A 20982-nucleotide genomic window follows, 5' to 3' on the forward strand; every position below is an offset into this window, starting at 1 on the left:
TTTTTGTGGCGGAGTACCCTTTCACCACAGAAAGACTGCTCCTAGCCCACGCAGAGCAAGCCCAACTGCCCCCAAACAGCACCGACCGAGAGCTCACCTCAGGCACTTGCCCATCCCGAGGAAGCAGGTGTCCCTCAAAGAGGCAAGCCCTGCTCCTGGCATCACCTCCACAGGCTGTGGCCTCCACCCTGCTGCTGAGGTTGAGCAGGGGCTGCGCTACTGCATTTTGTGCCATCGGGCACAGGGTACAGACTTGCAGTGCTGTCCGGGGGAGACAGCATTAAGCAAGGATCCACGAGGTGGATGATCAACAGAGGAATCTGCCCTAGGCCATGCTGAGCAAGGATTGATGCTAGAAGGAAACTGCTGTAAGCTGTTCATGAACTAAGCTGCCTCATGTAGGACCTGTACCTTGACATCTCCCACATACAGCTCCCTACTACACCTTAAGGCAAGCCATGGACCTTCCCCTGTAGTCACAACTAGCAACATGAAGCTCTGGTAAAAGGAAACAGCTAGGAGACCCCCCTCTGATTATCAGCTCGGGTAAATCAGTGGTACAAGCAACCTGTGCTTTGATATGCTGATACAAGGTCTAACCCTGGGCAGGCAAAACATTCAAACCGTAACATAAAACTCCACCGGCGTAGTTTCTGATGCACAACTCTGCTTTTTGTATTTTTTCTTTTGTGCTCCCTCCACTATTCCAAATCAGGTTATGACTCTTATGTATCGCAGTAGTTGTTAAATTGAACTGGGATCAGGGGAAATACCTCCCTCTCCCAGTCATTCAGTCAATCCTATCAAGTCCATCATCTATATCACAACTCAGAGCCAAAGGTCGGCATCTGGTGTGGAAAAAAAGAAAAGGGGTGCTCTCCTACAGAGATGAGCAAAGTCTTCTGGAACACACACAAATAAATAATGCCACCACGGGAAATGTTAGAGAGGAGCATCCCTAAGCAACTGGCGATATTGTTGCAGGTAAGGCAGATCATGGTGCTACCCTCCAGAAAATGGATGCACGCAGGATGCCTCCTGCATGTGCTTTGCCTACATGAAGACTTAAAATACATTATTTTCACTGAAGCCATACTACCCAAGAAGGCAGCTGTATATAGCTTTCCTACCCAGTCCTTGGGGCCTGGTTAAAGAAAGGACTAAAAACCACAGCTTCCAGGAACATCAACTGCTCCCAGGGACTTGAGACAGAGAACGAGATAGACCGTGCTTCTGAAAATCAAACCCTCGCTCCTGAGACGAATTAACAGTAATGGCAGTTCGTGCTCCGAAGTCTGGGACCTGAGAAGCCTCCTCCTCTTGCCAGGGACGCAGACTGAAGGCAGTAGCTGGGAGTCTCTCTCCAGAAGAATTCCCAGCCCTAAAATGTCATCGGCGAAAAGAGAGATCCGATTTCTTGGCAGCACAAACCGCCACGGGCTCGCAAGACGCTTCCTTCCCTAGGACGTGATGCCCTGAATGGCTCTGCTCTCGCTGCCTGCCAGCGTCTGATGCCTTCCCCACTCCTTCGCGAGCCCCCCTCCTCCCTCCACTACTCATTCCTTTGCGCAACGAGGCTGGCATTTAAGAAACACTTATTCCAATCCATTTCTACCCTTGTACAGCAATTGGGTGTCATTTAGTTTGATTTAACCAATTTAGTCCTATGAATTAATTGGTTAATAAGCCATCTGTATGCATCAGGTGACAGAGTCGCGCTCTCGCACACAGACACAGACAAGCTACCCACTTGTCCTTGTTTAATAACAGGCTGCAGGGAGTAGGAGCGGGAGAGGCGTGCAGGTTAATATCACCCTCCACGGAGAGCTGCCAGCAAAGGGACTTGGGCATCATTGCACTCACCTTGACCTCCAAGCGGGGGAACTGTCTGCTTAGGGTAATTCAGAAATAACCTGCACCGTAACTAGAGAGGAGCGCCAGCTACACAACTGACAGAAGAACCACCAAGATGCTTTAGGTTATTGGGCTTGGGTTTTTTTGTTGTTGTTGTTGTTTGTTTTGTTTTGTTTTTTTTAAAGAGGAAGGAAAAGAGGTTTAGTTCACGCTTGCTAGACAATAGGAAATTCTCGGCTGCACTCCCAAAGAGCTGAACTTTGTCTGTGTGTAGGAGGGGAAGATGGGTGGGAAGTGGGGGAATAGGAGGAGACTGAGGTCTAAAGCGTTTGGTTCAGGTGTGATCTTTAATTATGCGAAAAACATCTCATCAATTTTGATTTCTTCTGAAATGCCAGGAAAAAAAATAAAAACACCCCCCACAGGCCCCAGCCATTTCAATGTTATATACAAACCCCCAAGCCATTCTGCAAACAACAATACATCAAACCAAAAGCAAATCCAGCAACACATCCCAACCCACACAACAGGAAAACATCAACTGGTTCAGACAGAAAAACAACAACTCCCTCCCCTGGCCACCCGTACGTCTCAGCCAGCCCTGGGTGCCCCAGCACACAGACAAGTTTCTCTGCATACCCTGAAGGCCAACACACAGGGAACTTTCAGACTAGGGGAAAAACAAATTTAAGCACTGTGGGGCCCTTGGGAAAATCCTTGCTGATAGCTCCTCTCTTCTCTTTTCTGCCTGGAGCTGAAGGGTATCTCAGGCACTCCAACTGCACCAACATTACATGGGGAAGGGGACATCCACCGGTGTGACAGTAAATGTCAGTGTTGGCACGAGAACCCAACGCAAAAAGCAGCATTTAGGTGTCACGCAGGGGGCAACATGCTCATTAAAGAACAAGGATCAGCAGCTTCTGCACCGGGTGATTTCCAGAGGAACGCAAGAGGTGCAGCCCGCTGCAGACGGCATGGTCTGGCTATCGCAGACCAAACAACGAACAGGAGCGAGAGCCGTGGCTGAAGCCACTCCAGGGAGAGGAGATGGGGCTTATACTGTGCTAAGTGGTGCAGAGCAGCAGCGCATCTGCAAATGCTCCTCCAGGATCCCTCAGCTCCCAGGGTTTTCCTGGGATCCGGGAGAAAAATAAGTGTGCTGCTTATTCTGCGACAGATATATAAAGTGAGTAGCAGGGATGTTGCTCCAAGGAGAAAGTACTTTCCCCCCCCGTCCCTGAGGAAAATGAAATTACAGTAGAGTTCGCTTTAAATGGATCCCATTAGAACAACAGGCACCACTCGAAGAATAACATCCTCTGTGCACTGAAGTGAAACCCTGACAGGCAGAGCGGAGCAGTCTGAAATAGTCTCTTCCAGAAAGGAAAGAGAGAGACCTGTTTACCCAGTACGCTCAGTAGGAAACTGCGTGAAGGGGAAGAAAAATGACTGAGGAAACCTGCCAGAGCTCCTGGTGTGAGCGTGCCCTGCCAGCCTGCACAGAGCGAGGAGGAGAGCACCTCTTCACAGCATGTGGGGAGTCCCCGCGTATCTCACAGGGTGTTAATCCCTGCAAAACACTCTTTTGCTCTCATTAGCACATATCAGCGGTGCGAGTGCCTGTTCCAGGACACTGTATAACTACCAAAACACAGGTTTAAGCTGCCCTGCTTGAACAACTGGAAGCCCTATCTAAACTGCCTCTGCTCGGTGCACAGCAGCAGCGCCTGGGGAATGAATGAATGAATGAAATCAAGACCACATACCAAACCACCCGCCCATAACAAACAATTTCATTTGACCGGTGACCACAAAAACTAGAATGTCCTGGGCTGAATTGAGCAAGCGGCCGATGCTGCTTTACAGCTTGTTTAATGGCCGTACAGAGCATACATATCAGACTGTTACACTTTTCTGGTTAGACAGCTCACATGTAGAAGGCAGTCACATCACACTTCACAAGAAGTCTTATCTGTACCTACTGCTATGGGCTCCAGGCCCTGAAGGCGTAAAAAGTGTTTAGCAGATCAAAGGGGCAGAAAGATCTGTGGTTTTTTGTTGGTTTGTTTTTTGTTTTTGTTTTTTTTTTTCCCCAGAAATGCCTCACTAGGATCAGTTCCTTACCATCCGTTCATTTCAAAGAGAAAGATGCCTACACTGCTTAGGAGTACGTGGAAATCTCGCCAGTTGCCTCATGGCAGCTCCCAGCACCGAAATGCCTTTCAGTCTGTGTGGCACCCAGCTACCCAAATGCCATTAGTCAGAGAGTCAGCACGTCTCTACGTGCAAACCTCACACATGCAGATGGAGCCATGCAAACGCCGACTTTAACAGAGCACCGGGCAACACCGATGTGTTCAAAATCTCTTCTGCATGGACACAAAGGAGCATGGACAAGAGCAGGTGGGGGAGCCTGAATAATCCCCTGCCTCACTACTCCCAAGCCCACCACAGGTCTTCCCAAGAGAGCCATCTGCCAAGAGGAGGCTCATCACCCCAAACACAAAGGAGCACAGAAGCACAACGGCAGGCAGGGGAACCCCAATAACACAGTCAGAGAAACCAATCCCCTGCCCCAGCTCCTTTTCCCCTGTCCCAGCAGTTGACATCCATAGTGATGATGGGTCAACTGGTGAGGCCCTCTGGGGCATCTTACACACCAAAGAGGGAGTACAGGACACACCATGGGATGCAGGGGACTGTACACAACTTAAGGGATATTTAGGGGAAAGACCAAAGGCAAACGGAGGGACCAAGGTGGTCTGAGGAGGAAAACTTACAATAGAATAGAGGGATAAGGAGATAGAAGGGGCCAGTCAAGTGCAAAAAGGTTGCTGGTTGGCATGCTCATCTGGCCATGCCCTGTGCCTGATTGGCACCGTCAGTCCTGTCCTCTCATTGAGCTCCACTCCCAACTCTTCTCCTGGTGAGCGGACCCTGCTCTGAGTGCCTGTGTGTGTATGGAGGGCTTGGCCGATCCCAGGGCAGAGGGCCCATGGGTCAGGGTGCCAGCAGCAGCACCGGGTGAGGGTACTCGTGTCAGCGTGTACTCGCTAGGGATGACAAAGCACATGTGGCTTTGGGAGCAAGACCACTGGAGGAGCTGGGGGGAACCAGCCAAGCTGAGCCTCTTGTTGTCTTCATCCTCCCCAGCCTGGGAAATGTCTCCCTTCGATTTTTTTTCTTCTCTCACTCTCTTTTTTTAATCCTCCTGACAAACCTTAAATGGCCTAAAAGCATTCCCAACAAGGATGAGGGAACGCAAATGTTTTAGCAAATGTGCAGAGGAGCTCCACATGCTCCCAGAGATGGCGTAATAATAAAAACCAATTAGATAATGCTCAGCAGCTACAGTGAGAGGGAGTGGTACAATCTTACCACGACTAATAGGGCTTTTAATAATAGATGGGCCTCTCTGCACAATGCTGGTAAGGGGAAGCCAAAGAGGTTTCAGTTACAGTGCATCTTTTTGCCCAGCGAATCCCTGTGAATGGAGGATTAATATTCTATGAAAGTGGGGATTAACTTGCTATCCACACTCATTACTTCTACCAGGGAGATCCCTGCCGGGTCAGGAGTGGGCTCCTGAATGGGGGAATCCTATGGAAAAACAAGCTGAGCTCAATCCTTCCTGAAAGGACACGCCACCCTGGTCTCTGGCCTGCACCACTGTTGAGCAGCTCAGTAATGAACAACCTGGAAAAGCACATACTGCTGCCCTCTCGCCTTCTCTCCCGTTCCAAGGAAAGTCCAAAATGAGAGTAGCAACTGACCGAAACAAAGCTGAAGAAATCCCAGACCAGCACACCAGAAGAAGCAGCGTGTGCCCCAGGTGGGCCAGCACCGTGGGCAGGGTGCCGTGAAGCCACGAAGCCCCCTGCTTGCATCTCGTCCCGCTGCCTCCTGTTTACAAACCTTCACTTCACGCCTCCTTGCTCAAAACACAAATAAAAGCCGTGGAGGGCATTTTCTTGTTGCCATAGAAACAGTTATTATAATCTCAAACTGTACTTAATACATCACTCTTCCCCTCCAGCACCTTGCAACAGCTTGCTGTTCGATGGGAAGGTTACGCCACGAGAGGGGGAGGAGAAGGAAGGCAGGTGAAAGAGCTCTGACAGCTCGTGTCCTGCACTTGGGACCCAGCATCTCTGCAAATGCCCACAATCTCCTTTCCATCAGTGCACAGGCTTTCTTTCTTTCTTTTCTTCTCTCTTTTTTTTTCTTTTCTTTTTTTTTTCTGTTCTTTGGAGTGTCACATCATTTACATTTATGAAAGGAATTTTCCTGGGGGTGCAAAGATAGTTCAAATTGTCTGTGATCAGATCAACTTTGTGCATAATACATTTGTATGAAAATAAACTCCCTAGGGCCCACACTCCTGGCTGAAAGTCTCTGTAATGAAGTATTTTACTCTAATTTATTTAAAGATGATGGAGATAGGAATGAGTATGTGCCTGCATGCATGCATGTAGAGGAGGGGAAGAAACGCACACAAAAGCCAATAATTATAAGATTAAATGCTAGTTGGGAACACTACTTCAGTACCTGATTATTACAAGTACTTCTCGGCTGTTCCATCTAAAAATCAGTCTGCACAACATGGCTTTCTGCAGGCTTGATTTGGAAAACTTGAATGCCTGTCCTCAGAAGGGGGAGGCAGAAAACTATTCCTCCATCCTGCATCACTTGTTAAGAAATCATTCCCATTCCACAGCCAGCCTCTACTCAGACCACACTGAGACAATGGCCTTCCTCACACCCCATTCTTCTTCAGATAGAGAAGCAAGACTCAATTCGAGTCACTGCTCAGGAACATCAGCCTTTCGTTTTCCAGCTTCTGCTCCATATGATACAGGATGATGGTGCCCACCCAGGGCTCCCTTCCCATGCCCCCAGTCCCAGCTGAGTATCTCGGCTCCCAGGTTCCTGGCTCCTCCTGTCTGACCTCTCTGGCTCAGCCAGGCATTTAAACCTGGAGACATGAAACTCTTCCAGGCAACATCTCGTTGAAATGAGGACAATTCCACCCAAGGTTTCTGGTTCAATTAACTCATATTTTCAGAGGATAACATTTTCTTCCCACATACAAAATAATAATAATAAAAAAAAAAACAGGTCTGACTCTTAGCAAAGATTAAATGATTTCAGTGACCCTTGAGTCAAGTCTCAAGCACAACTGCGGATAGTCAAGTTCTAGTACGTTCTGCCACTCACTTGCTAGGATGCGTTGCATAAACTCTGTTTTGTTTCTCCACCTTTTCCATGGAGAACAAACCTACCCCTCCCTATTCAACTAAAAAAACACAAGATTTCAGACATCAGTTTTCCAGGGTTCCAGCCACAGACCTAGTGTACGAGGGGGTGTCCTCAGATGTACCAGGTACGGTCAGCAGAGGAAAGGGATACTATTTGATTGCCACTGCTTTTCAACTCAAGTATAGCACGTCCTCCAGGCTCCTTTAGAGTCAATACTAAAATACTGCGATTTCTTCACTCCGTTACTGCAGACCCCATCCTAGCCTTATCCTCCCACACTGGCTTGCCTACTACCTGATACCTTCAGGCTCACAGCCCTTGTCTTGTGCTAGCGTACAGCCCGCACAGTAAGTAATTGAGTGAGATACGGGAAGGAAAATCCTCACTGCAAAAGAAACTACTATTCACCAAGTGTGCTAAGAGCACCAGTGGCTGGCTTATTAAATGCAGCAACTGAGGCATGTCAAGCTACCAAGATCTAGCGAGGAGAAGTCTGATCCACCAGCACCTGCAAAGTTTCCATTTCTCAGTCATTTTTCTCTGCCTTTTCCTCTTCTCCGTTATAAGGTAAGAAAGCTGAAGCCAAAGTTAGACAAAAAGAGATACTACCCCCTGTAAGCTTTGAGGATGGGCACTGAAGTGGGAGAGGCTAAAAGGTATTAAAGGACAGGAAAGAGAAGAGAGTGAAGGACTTGGGGAACTAGAGAGCTAGAAGTCCCTTATGAAGTAGGAAGGGAATGGCAGGATTCAAGGTGCAAGAGGAGAATGAGCAAAAGTAATTTGGCAGAGCATACTCCGAGCCAGGATTTGTTGAGTTTGTGCGTTTTTCTAATAGCTTTGCTGATAGGATCTGCTTTGGTGCTCCTACTTGCGCAGGAGACTTATGCAGGGTGGTGGCCCCACTATTTTTCAAATGTTGTCTTACATGGGGAAAAAATAGAGATATTTTTTTCTAGTATATGGATGCAGACACACACGTACTACAAAAACACCTGTTTTACCCAAATACCTCCCCCCACCCCATGCCCTGGGAAAAAAAGAATCAGCTCTCCTGTGCCTGCACAGGCCTTGAAGAATTCCTACATCCCAGTAAAGATTTGATCTTACACATAATAGGGGAACTGATCAGCTTTTCTGGAAAAGAAACTATGCAAAATACACCTTGAAAATGAAAGCAGAGGGCTAAATCTATTCCCGGCAAGAAGGTACAACTCCCTTTGAAGCCACAGAAATCAGTGCTGCTGAATTTGTCTCAGGGAGATAAATACTAATAACCAGTCCTTCCCAGAGGACAATCTGATAACACTGACACCCACAAACGTCAGGCAGGATATATTTCCTCCCATGTGCCAGTACTGAAGCTTATCACCCTATTTGCTTCTTCTCTCCCAAGTCATTTTGCGGGGTCAAAGGCTATCGTGGGGCTTTAATTAGAATGCCATCGTAATGAGCTGACACTTAAATCAGCCTGCCAATGGCTGAAGAAAATTAACCTTAGTGTCAAATGAGCTCCAGTCTGGGAGTTCATGTCATGAGGGGGCAACAGATGCTTGCAGAGCTGACGTGCATGGTGGAGGGAGAGAGAGCTACGCCAAGCATTCTTTGAACCAAGAGATCTGCAATGGGAATCTCACCTATCCTAGACATTCCCGATGTACAGCTGAAAGCAAGCAGCCTCTGCCAAGCTTTGCACCACGTGTTTGCTGCACCGAGCCAAGGAGAAATCAACAGGGAGAAGCTACCTGGGAAAGAAACTTCTTTTGGGCTCCTTGAGAGAGGATGTTACTTGTGCTCAGATACTCCTACAAACATAGCACGCGTGACAAGCCGCATCGGTTGCTCTGAATGACTTTGTCATTATGACTTAGTTAATTATTTCATCACTATGCAAGAGCCTAGGCTGCAATTAGGGGCAGGTGCTTCACCCAGCACAGACGCTGCAAAGCTTAGGGACCAAACGACCAGAAGGAGGATAATCCCTGCTCACTAACAAATAGGAGGGGCATTCACAAGGACAAATAGACACAAGGAACTAACCTGCCCCATAACCTTCCACTTTCTCTTTGCAACTGGTGTCCCTACAGCTGTACTGCCCCTTCCCAAAAGGGCAACCTTTTGGGACAAGTCACAGCTCTGCTTTGTTACCAGTGCACTGTAAGTTCTGTGCAGCGGCACTGTTTCCCTGTGAACCCAGGTATTCCCTTCAGTACCATTTGTCTTTGCATTCTAAAAGCACCCAGTAGCCTAGAGAGGAAATCCAATGCATGTTACTCACAGGTACCATACAATCCATAAAGGTTTACCGCCTTCCTCAGTGCTGAACTGCCGGCGCTATCATTTTCCATGACATCTCTTTTATGCCACTGCACTGGACAAATAACTCGTGCCTCTCCACAGGTGTTTAGGAAATCCTGCCAACGCAGGCGCAGAGAACATACAAAGGGACCTAACGTCTCCACCTATTCAAGACAGAGCTGTGCAGCAAAACCAAGCGATTTTGCTGACCAAATCTGGCCATGGAGCTGTCTTCATATAGCATAGATTCAGCCTCGTGTTCCTTGCTATGAGAGGTCACATCTTCCTTTCATTAAGATCAGTACACCTCAGGGGCCATTTAAAACAACTCTAGAATCATTCTCAGCGTGTTTCTACCACAACCATGATTGACCTTTATCTACAGGGGAACTACCGGATTGAGATTCCTGGGAGATGACTCTTCTCATTACATCATGTAGTTCAAAAACAGAGACTTAGCATTATTTGCACTGGAGTACTTAAAAAGGGTGTCATTTTCATTTTATTTTAAGCATTATGCCTAATTTTGTGGGTTTTAAAGTATTCCTGAATCTGACGATTTTGACACAAGTCATTCAACTAGTGGTACTCGCTTAAAGGTTCGTCTCTCATGAAGCTTCAAGAAAATTGCAGCTTTCTTTTAAAAAAAGAATCTTATTAACCCCTGAGGATGTACTGAAAATCATGAAACTGCAGCCTTCAGACATCTTGAACTTTGAAGCAAATAATAACAAATGCAGGTATTTAGGACCTGTGTGTTTTGAATGTACATTGGGGAGGACAATGTTGGTCATTTCTGAGGCACATGGTGATTTGGATGTCAGTCCCATGTTTTGGGGTAGCCAGACACCTGCTGCTGAGCAGGGACATCTCTGAACACCAGCTCTGAAAGGGAAGTAATCTTAGGGCCTTTCTTTTCCTGCGCTTTTCTTCCCCTCTCACCAAATCTTGAAATGTGGTTTCAATAGATGATGCGATCTTTTCCTCCCTCCTTTCCCTCAACTCGAAAAATAAAACGGTAAATACCACCCTAAGTACTCAATGCAAGAAGGGGTACTTCAGACAGCTCAGAACAGAAGAGATGTAAGAAAAGACAGGTCTTCATCCAAGATATACAGTTTCACCCAGAAAAAGGGCATCTTTTTGTCTTTCTATTCACAACAGGAAACATAGTATCCCCCCTACTCCCCCAAAGAAACCTCACGCTACTGGAACATCACTGACATTTTCTTTAAAGAGCTGTTAATTAAAATAAAATTAAGTATGCCATGTTCAGTATTTGTCAGGCATCAGGAAAGGCTACTAAAATTATCACTGAGGGGCCTATTAAATACCATCATATGCTCCCAGAGTAGCTAATTACAGACATTTTTAAAGGTTCTGACTCCACCATCCTGCAAAAATCATTTACTTTTTTATTTCTTTATTTGCTTACATGAAATAAGCAAACACTAACAATTCAGCACCTGTCCTGCAGAGGAGGAAGGCATTGCCCTGCTGCCTCTGATGCCACAGGACAGCCCAGTGGCGTCTCAGAGTTGGGGAGCAAACATGACGATGTTTTAGCTCCTTTTTGTTTTCCCTCTGCCTTCTGCACATCATTTAATGATGCTGTTGCTTGCTTTGCGCATGAGGTAGACCAGTTTCCCCACTGACCTTCACACTGCTTTTGAGGAGGGCAAGCATTTCAGCACCTATGCCATCTGCAAACTTGGCCTCCCCCTCAAGGATGCAAAAATTAGGTCAGAGGCTTTTCTCTTCCCCTTTCACTCCTGCAAAGCACATTAGAGCTCAAATCCTCAAGACAAAGCATTATTATTATTGTTGTTATTTTTTTATGGTGGAAGAAAATATTAATGTTACAAATAGCTGCCATTAGCATAAGCAAAGCTGCATATTAATATGCACATGGGTGTCTCCACTGTCAGGAAGCAGAGAGGCCCCAGAGGCCCTGCTTTCACTGGGGAAAATGATGATGGCATTAGCTCTAATGATAATGATAAGGAGGCTGCCATAAATGATACGACAATTTCTTTTGTAATCCTGTTCGGGCAAAGACTTCTTCCTTACTCCTTAGTGTCCATAAAAGGATGCCGTTTGAACAAATGGCAGCTTGACTGATTTATTCAATTTCACCACAGCTTTATGGTTTTCTTAAAAGCACCAGCTCTTTGAGACATGTGACTAAGAAAGAAACTCAATTAAGCCTTTCAGATAAGATTCAAACCATCAAGATTTTGGAGAACAGGATACCAAAGAAAAGGAATCCCTTATCTATTTATGTTTGTGAAACCTCGTGATGCCTGAGTCGTTTTGGACTAATGATACTATTATAACCAAGGACAGCAGGAGCTATGAAGGAAAAAAAAAAAAGGGTATGAAAAAAGCAACAAGTAATTAAAGTCACCTTTGACATACAATGTTCCCAACCCTATCACAGCCTCTTACCATTACCCCTACGCGTATTACATCTAGGATGAAATGGCAGATCTTTGGAAGATTATGCTATGAATCAGATGGGAGAACTGATCTGGCTACAGTAACAGAGCAAAAGAAAGAGAGGAGGAGGATTTCCTGAAGTTTTTGGATGTGCTCAACAGTGCAGACCTGCAGACAGGGAGGCCAGTACAGCTGAGAGAGCAGGAAGAGTATGGTTTGAACAACTTCTGTTACTGAGAAAATGCATGCTAAGCTGCAGAAAGAGATGCAGATGGTCGATCTGGATTCCAAGGACCTGTGTGTCCTGAGTATGCCAAATCCTTTTTTTTCACTTTTCCAGCTGTGGAACAAGAATGAAATCCTTTTTCTTTTTTCAGGCCAGGGGAAAGCAGAAATCAGTATCCCCAGTGGTGATGCGAAGGCCTGTTATGCAATAGGACTCGGCTGTAAGCAATGCAAAAGAATTTTATCCCTGTACTATGCATCTGGACACAGATAGAAGATGATTCTCTCTGGCTCTGTAGCTGCTGAACTAATTACACAGCTTTTCTGCCTGATGTCACTGCACAGGGTGTCTCTGGCCTGGAATCATCTGTCATGGCTACAATGTGCAACAGGGATCTAAATACATTAAAGTGTCAGAGAGGTAGGGATGCCAGGTTTTGGTCTGTCAGCTTCTGTACTGAAAACCTTATTGAACTCAGCTAAAACACTATACCATCCACTTTTCATTTTCCACATTTGTTCTTGTGATGTGCATCCTGAAGCTCGTCAGAGGGAAATGCAAGCTTTATGCTAGCAATAAAGTTCTTCATGGTAAGCTAAATCCGAAGGGACTAGCCCAGACCACAAAGAGCCCCACACTGCTTCACATGAGGTGGTCAGGTGAAAATTCCTGATATGAAGACATGCCCAAAAACTTGTTTTGCACAGGCCAGTGACTCAAGTCACTGTAACACAGAAAGATGGTTTCCGCCACCCACGTAACCTGCAGGACACAGGGAACAGCCGCATGCCTCACAGTTTATCTCCCAGGTAACATGTGTCCCAGATAACACAACAGAAAAATAACCATCTTTGCATTACACAATGGCCATATTAAAGCTCTACAACTGCTGGAATTAAGATGAAAAACATCAGTGTCGTCCAAAATATGAATCTTATTTGTCCTCCTGTTATGTTCGTTACTCTTTTTTCCCTTTTTCTTAGTTGAATGGTTCAGCTCTGTATCTCGATGTCATCCAGTCCCCATGCAGTTTCTCAAACCCTTTTTATTCCAGATGGCCTGTACGGAGATTTGTTGTAGAGGTTTTTGATTTTTTTTTTACATTTATTTTCTCTTTTTTAAAACAGAAACTTAGTTAATCAACATAATTTCTCTGCACAGTCAGCAGGAATAGAATACCCCAACAGGAATGCTAAGCAATGATAACCATGCTTGGGAAATGCTGTATTATCATAAACCTCCTGTTTAGAACATATCCAGAAGCAATAGCAGATCATCTTTCCTCAGCGAAATTCACTAAGATACTGCAGGTAATCTGGACAACTTCTCTAAAAAAACGGGACCACAATACTGCAATTGTGAGCAGAAGCACACACATATGCCCTAAAAATGATGTATATAAATACCAGTTGCTCAATACGGTTTCCTACAGAGGCTGAAGAAAAAGAATGAGACTAATATATGGTAAGTTGAGATCATGGATTGATGCAAATTCATGGCAAAACTCCCATTTCCTTCGCCTGTGCAGCTACCTATTTGTTGTTTCCATATAACTAGAAATTGTATACATACATAAAAATCTCTTGTTCCTTATACCTGCATTTCCAAGTTTGTTCTTTGCTGGTCTTCCAGACCAGAGTCTGGCATACCTCCTTAATGTCTATGGATGCGAAAAATAAGAGGAGAAGCACCTCTAAATCATACACTGTTTGTACACAAACTGATCCTGGAAACCAAATGCACGAAACAATGCTATTCCCCAGCCAGCTGTGTGCTCACTACGTGACGAGCTATATGGTGCAGATGCAACTGAAAGGTGCTTGAAAAGTGGAAAGATGAACTGCAGCCTTCCTGTATGCTAAGTCCATACAGACATAAATCTTGATTTCAAATGTGGCCATCAAAACTTCACTACCAAATGGGAACAAGAGTGATAAAAAATATTTTCAAGACCACTTTGTCAGACTCAGGTCATGCACCTCAAGAACGTGGTGTCTGAAAAGGGAATCAGCTTGGCAGATATGAGCTCACTTGCTTGAGTCTACTGTCCCCACGTAACTTTGCCCTACGGCACTACAGTTACCTTCACACAGTCACCACAAGACAGAAATTGCACAAGTGACTTTTCTAAGAGGGAAAATTCTTTTCCCTTTTAACACCCAAGCTAAAGACAGGCTGCACGGGCAGTACTCAATGATCTCTTTATAAACCGGCTTGGGCAAGGGGACAGGCAACAAAGGAAAATTACACCTGCTTTTGATTACAGATGACATTCCATTAGCCCAGAGCAACGGTATGCATATGTACGCCATTAGCACCCCAGCACAGGTAACGACTTACTGACAGGGTGTAAAGCAATGCCGGTTAGCCATCCCAATCAAACTGTTGCAAGAAATCTGTTTTTCCAACAGGCTTTTCTGGCAAAGACTCACGAACAGACAGGATAGCCATGAACATCTGAGACTGGACACCCCTCGCTGTTGCCTTTGGGCCAAAGAACATCACCTTCGCAGTTCATCAAGGTCCAGCCAACTAGCACTTAGTGCACAGGAAAACCAAAGCTTCACTTACCTAGAAAGGAAGACAAAAAGAGAGGGAGAGAGGGAGAAAGAAAATACGGTTAGTGGATTTCCCTGAAACATACAGATGCTACTTATCTTTATTTCCCAGGTGATTCCCCCATCCTTGCACCTTGTTAGGAGATTCCTGACATGAATGATCTATGATAGCTCTCTTAGCACATGGCCACTATCTCCCCTGCTGTAATAGGTCTGTGGTGCCATTTAATGTTGGACAGATTATTCATTAAGAAAAGCAAAACTGAGCAGGTGTTTTCATCAACATCTTGTTCTAATAAAAAAAAAAAAAGGAAAAAAAAAGAGTGAGAGAGGCTCTATGACAACATTAGCCACTGGAAGGGCACAAACTGTTCTGACTGTGAACAGCAGGACACAGAGATCTCAAAGCCAAGCCAAAGGAAGTGCAGCAGGAACGAAAGGATCTCCTTGCTAATGAAGGGATGGATTGGGTCATGGGCCGTTCTGCCTCATAGTTCTGGAGGAAACAGATCATCTCCTGAGGTCCCTACCACCCCTATATTTCCCTATATTTCAAGATTTTCATGAAGACAGGGCACCTTTGTCTTTAATTATGACATAGACGTAGAAAAATAGTGACATAGAAACATACCTCAACGACATAGCTCTTTGCTACCAGCTAAATAAGCCAGAGGGAAGACATAAGGGGAACGTTAAATTAGATGACAGGAAGCTAAGCAGGTCTAAAGCCGTACTAGATCTTTCTTTTCGACCAGTTTCATGCTCAGTCAGAGTGTGGCTAGCATGTGCTACTTTCTCGAGTGCTGATTTACAGGCCTGGAGACAGGACCACCAATCAATCAACCGGGACTCAATCTTTGCAAGCCATAAATAACTAAATAAAGATTGCTTATTTATTCCCAACGGTTAACATGCCTTCAAGAGGTAAATCAAACTTCCAAAGACAGGGGAAAGCGAATATAGCAAGGGTCAGGTCCTGAGAAAGGAAAAGCTTCCCTCCAGCTCAGCTTTGAACGAAGTCTAATCAACATTTTCATGGGCAGACACTGTGCGTCCCATTTACCATGGCTCTGTTCTACCAGTCCTGGATAGCACAGAGCAGCACTTAAATGCCCCACACAAGCTTTGGCTACTGCCACGTGCTGTACTATTTGATCTATAACGGAATATAGCCGCTATCACAGAATACCCTAGAGGAGGTGCAGCCAGGCTCACGTGGTACGGGGAATGGAAGAAATAGATTATATACATTCACGGCACATTTGCAAAAAGATTGCTTTGCTCATACCAAGATTTGCACCCGTATAATTGCATCAGTTTCAAATTAGTAATAATCATATTCTTAGCCAATATATGATCTACAGAATAGGCCTCACCCTCGGACTCTCATAATCGGGATAAAAATAGCAGGCTCTGAACGTACCGAGATTTCTGCTGGTACACGGGAGGCAATAAATCCCAGATGACCCACTAAGCCCTGGCATTTTGTTTCTGCAAAGCCCTAACACGGCATATATCTTCTTATAAGCAAGACCTGGCCTGTGTGACAGCAGTACCAGAACATTTAGCGGCGCCTTCCCTTTGCAGAACGCCGCGTGAAAGCAGCACGAGCCATACTTTTCAGAGGCAAACCGAAGCTCAAAGAGAAGTTAAGTGATTTGCCAGCAGATACACAGTGTGTTTGTCATGCGGAGACACAGGACCCGTAACTCTTGGCTTCCCTGACACGCACATTTAATTATCGGGTAACTCCACACAGGAACAGCGACCCACAAGTGCAGCGTAGCATCAGCCTGAAGCCTCCCAAGTGCTGTGCCTGCCCCTCCTCTGCTGTCTCCTTGAAATGGCTCCCAGCAAAAGGCGGATTCCTTAATTGTGTTATTAGCTGAATTATTAATTGATATGAAAACAGCATTTTACTGGGCATAAAAAGTCATTTGGAAATGAGATAAAATGTTCTCGGCGCTGCCTGCCTCCGAGCAGAGCTGGAGCGAAGGCTCTGACAGCTTGATTATTATGCACATTAGTGCAATCTGGTGAGCTCCCAACACAGAGAGCGCGAAGTCCCCAAGTACCATATCCATCAGGCAGCATCCTTCTCCTTTTCTTTTTCTTCCCCCCGACTGCCTGCTTTGCATTTATGTGGGAGACCTTGGGGGTAATTTGTTTCTTTCTGATCAATCCCAGCTGTCATCACTACAGAGCTGCTAATGATGGTGGGGGGAAAAAAAAAAAAAGTATTTTCTATTCAGCCCCACACCGGGAAAGACTTTGTCCCTCTCCAAGCTCTCCTACATCCCAGAAGGGAAGAGATTTCCCAAGGTGCTCCTCATTGGAAAGGAGCTGCTTGCATGTCTCCATCTCCAAGCCCTTCGTGTTGTGCTGTGGAAGCCATGGTGTGTGTACATACACTTTCCTCCAGAAGATTTTCCAGTATTTCACGACAGCAGTGGAGGGAAGGACGTCTTGATGCCCTTTCAGACTTTGTCTAAATCCCTGCCTTTAGAATGATATACTTCCTTTTCCCCCCACACTGAGAGGAGACACCTCTACGGATGCCCACCACATCCTCCACACCCTCCTCTGTCCCACTCCCTGGGCCTGGCCCCGTCCCACCCCGTTGCAGCCCCCCAGTCTTCACAGAGCTGTGGCAGGAGCAGAGCTGCCGGGCAGATGGCATCAATTAATTTTGAACCTCCTCTGAACAAGCAAAAAGCACGTGCTTGCACAAGAGAGGTGCTAAACCCTGGGCAGCCCCCATCCCTTCCTCTCTTGACCCCTTTTCCAGTCCCCACACTGATGGGACCCCCCCCACCGACCCCCATTTCCACCACACAGCCAGGGGAGCCGGCAGACTCCAGCGATCAATCCCCCTCTCGTACATGCAAACCTTGTAATTTAGCAGTAACTACTCAACCACCATTGACCTGCTAATTAATCCATGGATTTTTTGTTGTGCCTTTAATCGTTGGCCCCGATATCTGAGTCACTTTAGACTGCTCACTCTGCGCAGAGCCTAACCAACTAAATGCTACTTCAGCTCCGTAGTAATAAAACACTGAAATATATTGACTCCCTGCCAGCTCTCGCGCTCGCTCTCTGCCTCGCCGCTTGCCGGCTGAGTGCTAGCGTGTGAAGGGAATATAGAGAGGGGAAGGCATCGGCCGTGAGATATGAAGTTTGGGACACAGGTGAGAGAAAGCAAGAATCAGTCAGCAGTGACAGGCCACCAAAGGCAGCCTCTGATCCCTGCTCTCGCCTTGCTCCGACAACCCCGGATCTGCTGTTTGCCATCCCGAAGCAGGCTTGGCGGCTCTGAAAATTCAGAGTCATGCTGGGTCCTGCTTTCTTTCTCCCTTCCACACCTTAATGAGGAAAACGTTGTCCTCTTGACTATCACAAGTCCTATATACGGTACTCACACTCACTCTATATGTATTGGAAATAAAAAGGCAGATGGTACAGGCAAAAAATGAATCCATACAGTGGAGAGCCAGGAGATCCACATTTTTTTGCTAGTGCTGTCAGGGGATCTCTGCATAAACACGGATGAATCACTATGAAGGCAGTTTTCTGAAGCAACTCACACTTTCTGGTGCCTTGGACTGATGCTAAATTTTCGGAGCTGGAAATGGCAGCCTGAAATCCTGACGTGGCAGGAACTGCAGATGCTCAGCTCACTTGGACATCGAGCGACGATGAACCCGACTGATAACGTGGGTCACTCTGATGACGGGGGTGGGACAGAGATGAAGGGATTAACGGGTAACAGTTCGGAGCTGACAGCAGAGGAGTAGGAGGAGGCTGTTAACCCGGTCAAGAAAGTTCTCCATCGAAAAGTATTCATTTGCTTAAAATCAAAATGGAAGCCCTGTCAGTGGCGGCTGATTTTGGCCCTCCCACACAGAAATAAAGTGGAGAGTGATAAACCTCTCCCGTTACTGCTGTCGCTTGCTGTCACTGCTTTCCTTGTGGCTGATCTGCTGTCCTAAGCCATTTCTGATGCCCATGTTGCACACTGCTGCGAACACCAGCACCACACAAGCCCCACAAGCAGGCTAGCAAGCGGTGGGATGAATATAGGCAGCAGAAATAGAAGGGTGCCTAGGGGATCAGTGAAGGGGAGAGAAGTCCACGGCTGCAGCTGTACGTACAGCTCCTGGTCAGCTGTTAGCGGCAACATGTTACCTGCCTAGCTGTAATTAACTGACCTGAGAATAACCCAAGCAAGCTCTCCTTGCCTTCCCGAGCCCGAGCATCACAGCGGTGAAGAGAGGCGGTGCCCTGCAGGAGCGTGGGCTCAGCACGGCTCGGAGAGAGCCCAAGGGCAGAGCGGCGCGCTCAGACGAGAGGGGATGCACTGGCCCTGTCACAAAAACCTGCCGAGTCCCCGTGTCAACACTGTGACAACAATTCAATAGCTCAAAAACTGTTCTGCCAACACACCTGACACCGTGCCTCTGGGGGCAATGGCAGTACAAAGGCATCTCTTGTCAGAGCAGGCTATTAGGAAAGCGGTCGTACAGTGGCCCTATACTTCCTGATCCTAATGCCAGTGTTCCCATGTAAATAGCTGGTGTTTCCAAGCCTGCTGCGTTCCCCTGTCCCTTTCTGTTTGTCTGTGTAAATAGCAGTGCCAGAGCATGTCTGGGGCACAAAGAGTGGCTCAAACAAGAGTTCCCAGCAACAACAGATCACACTGGGAACTCTGAGAGGGCTTGGCAACAGCATTTCTGAAAACTTCCTTGGGGACTTCCTGGGATCTGATTGTCCCAATCTGCCCTCTCTTTTTTAATAATGCAAATAATGTTTCTGAAGCGCAGGTCATTTGGGGTAACTTATGATCTCTTTTGCTGCCAAGGGACGAGAGTCTATCAGCAAGAGACCTCCCGCTGATCAACACTTCAGGACTTTTGAACAGAAAGGATTTTTCTGTGCTTCTCCCAACGCTGTCTGGAGGCGGCACGGCTGGTTGGGAGGAAGCTGGAATTGTTTGACTTGGTGCACACTGGGTTTGCAGATGCTGCACAGTCCATGCAAAGTATCTCAGAGAAAGGGCACTGTGCTGCTGGACAGCTTTGTCACTGAATTGCCTGATCAACGATACCAAAATGAACAGAGTAGCCATAGGCATGAGGAGAAATGCTTTCTCTCAGACCCTATCTACTTCTTTTATGCAGCAATTATCCCCAAGAACCATTTCTGTCTTTACAAAAAGAATGACAAATAGCTCAGACAGCATCTTGGGGCAGGATGGACGTTCAGCAGGCCTGGTGCTTTAGTGCAGAATTGTAAACTGATTTAATTCTGGAAATGTGCTGCTTTACAATATTCTTCCTGCCACACTTGTGGGTCCAGCCTAATGACTGGAAGATCAAGACCTCAGAGTTCAAATCTACTTCATTAGGGCATTTTCAGCTTGTGCTACTAAGCCTTTTTGCCTGCAGTCTAGTGAACTGCCTTGTCCAAGAAGGGAGGACCAAATCTTGCACTGGCTGTCTGCTCAGAAGTCTGATGCCAACCTTGGGGTAGGACTAGGGGCAGCATGGGGCATCTTTAAGCTATTTTTTTCATTCTCTGATCCTCCAAAAAATGTACAGGTGGCTTCCTCTCTCCATTCACTAGCACAGAGAAGCAGAAGCACCTGTACTGCTATATCTCCCTGCATCCCCACGTCCAAAACAAGTCCTTAACAAATGACTGAGATTTGCATAGGTAAAGAGCTTTTACTCTCCTGCTTTGCTGATTAAAATGCTGCTTCATTTTGAGGTGTAGACCTCAGTAGAGCACTTTAACCCCTGATGGTAAATGCAGATCCTTGTTTAAATTAAGCCTCAGCTCTTTCACACAGAGATGAGGGAATCTACATTAGTTCTTCTGCAGTACCAATGCCCCGAAGAACAGATATGCCATATTCAACCAGCTAACCAGTGGCGATCATCCCAACTTATTTCCTGGTGAGCCCCTTCCCTGAAAGGAGAGTTGTTTATACACGGGTTTTAAACTAGATTCAGCCACACTCATTTTTTGGCAAGTCTCTGGGGTTTGTCCTGTGAAGATACCCACTCCAGTACCCTCTGGAAGAACATCTTCCCCTCATCTCTTGACTGCCTTAGAGCCCAATAGCCACTTTGCTTTTACATTGGGTTTCCCCTGGAGAAACCTGGATAGACGTGGACTGTAGACTAAGAGGGAGATGGTTGGTTCAGGATTGAGGCACAACGCTCAGCCTGATCTCCTCCTCCCCTGAAGCAAGACCTGTTAAGAAACTGTAAGAAACTGCCTTAAGAGAAATCTCCCCTCTTGAGTCACAGGGAACAACAGTGTGTAGGGAACAACCTTACAAAG

General features: G+C 46.4%; 1 protein-coding gene and 1 long non-coding RNA gene across 3 annotated transcripts in view; both read right to left on the reverse strand.

Annotated features, from left to right (window-relative positions):
- LOC121076669 (limbic system associated membrane protein) overlaps window positions 1-20982 on the reverse strand; it is a 958116-nt gene that overhangs the window by 810223 nt on the left and 126911 nt on the right. The gene's annotated exons all lie outside the window — the stretch shown is intronic.
- Window positions 1-20982, reverse strand: part of LOC121076684 — a 92190-nt gene that overhangs the window by 48666 nt on the left and 22542 nt on the right. The window contains exon 2 of the long non-coding RNA XR_005823661.1: window positions 13673-13736. This is a non-coding gene — a long non-coding RNA (uncharacterized LOC121076684). The remainder of the gene's footprint in view (window positions 1-13672; window positions 13737-20982) is intronic.

Source organism: Cygnus olor, chromosome 1 (assembly GCF_009769625.2).
Source record: "Cygnus olor isolate bCygOlo1 chromosome 1, bCygOlo1.pri.v2, whole genome shotgun sequence".
Taxonomy (NCBI): domain Eukaryota; kingdom Metazoa; phylum Chordata; class Aves; order Anseriformes; family Anatidae; genus Cygnus; species Cygnus olor.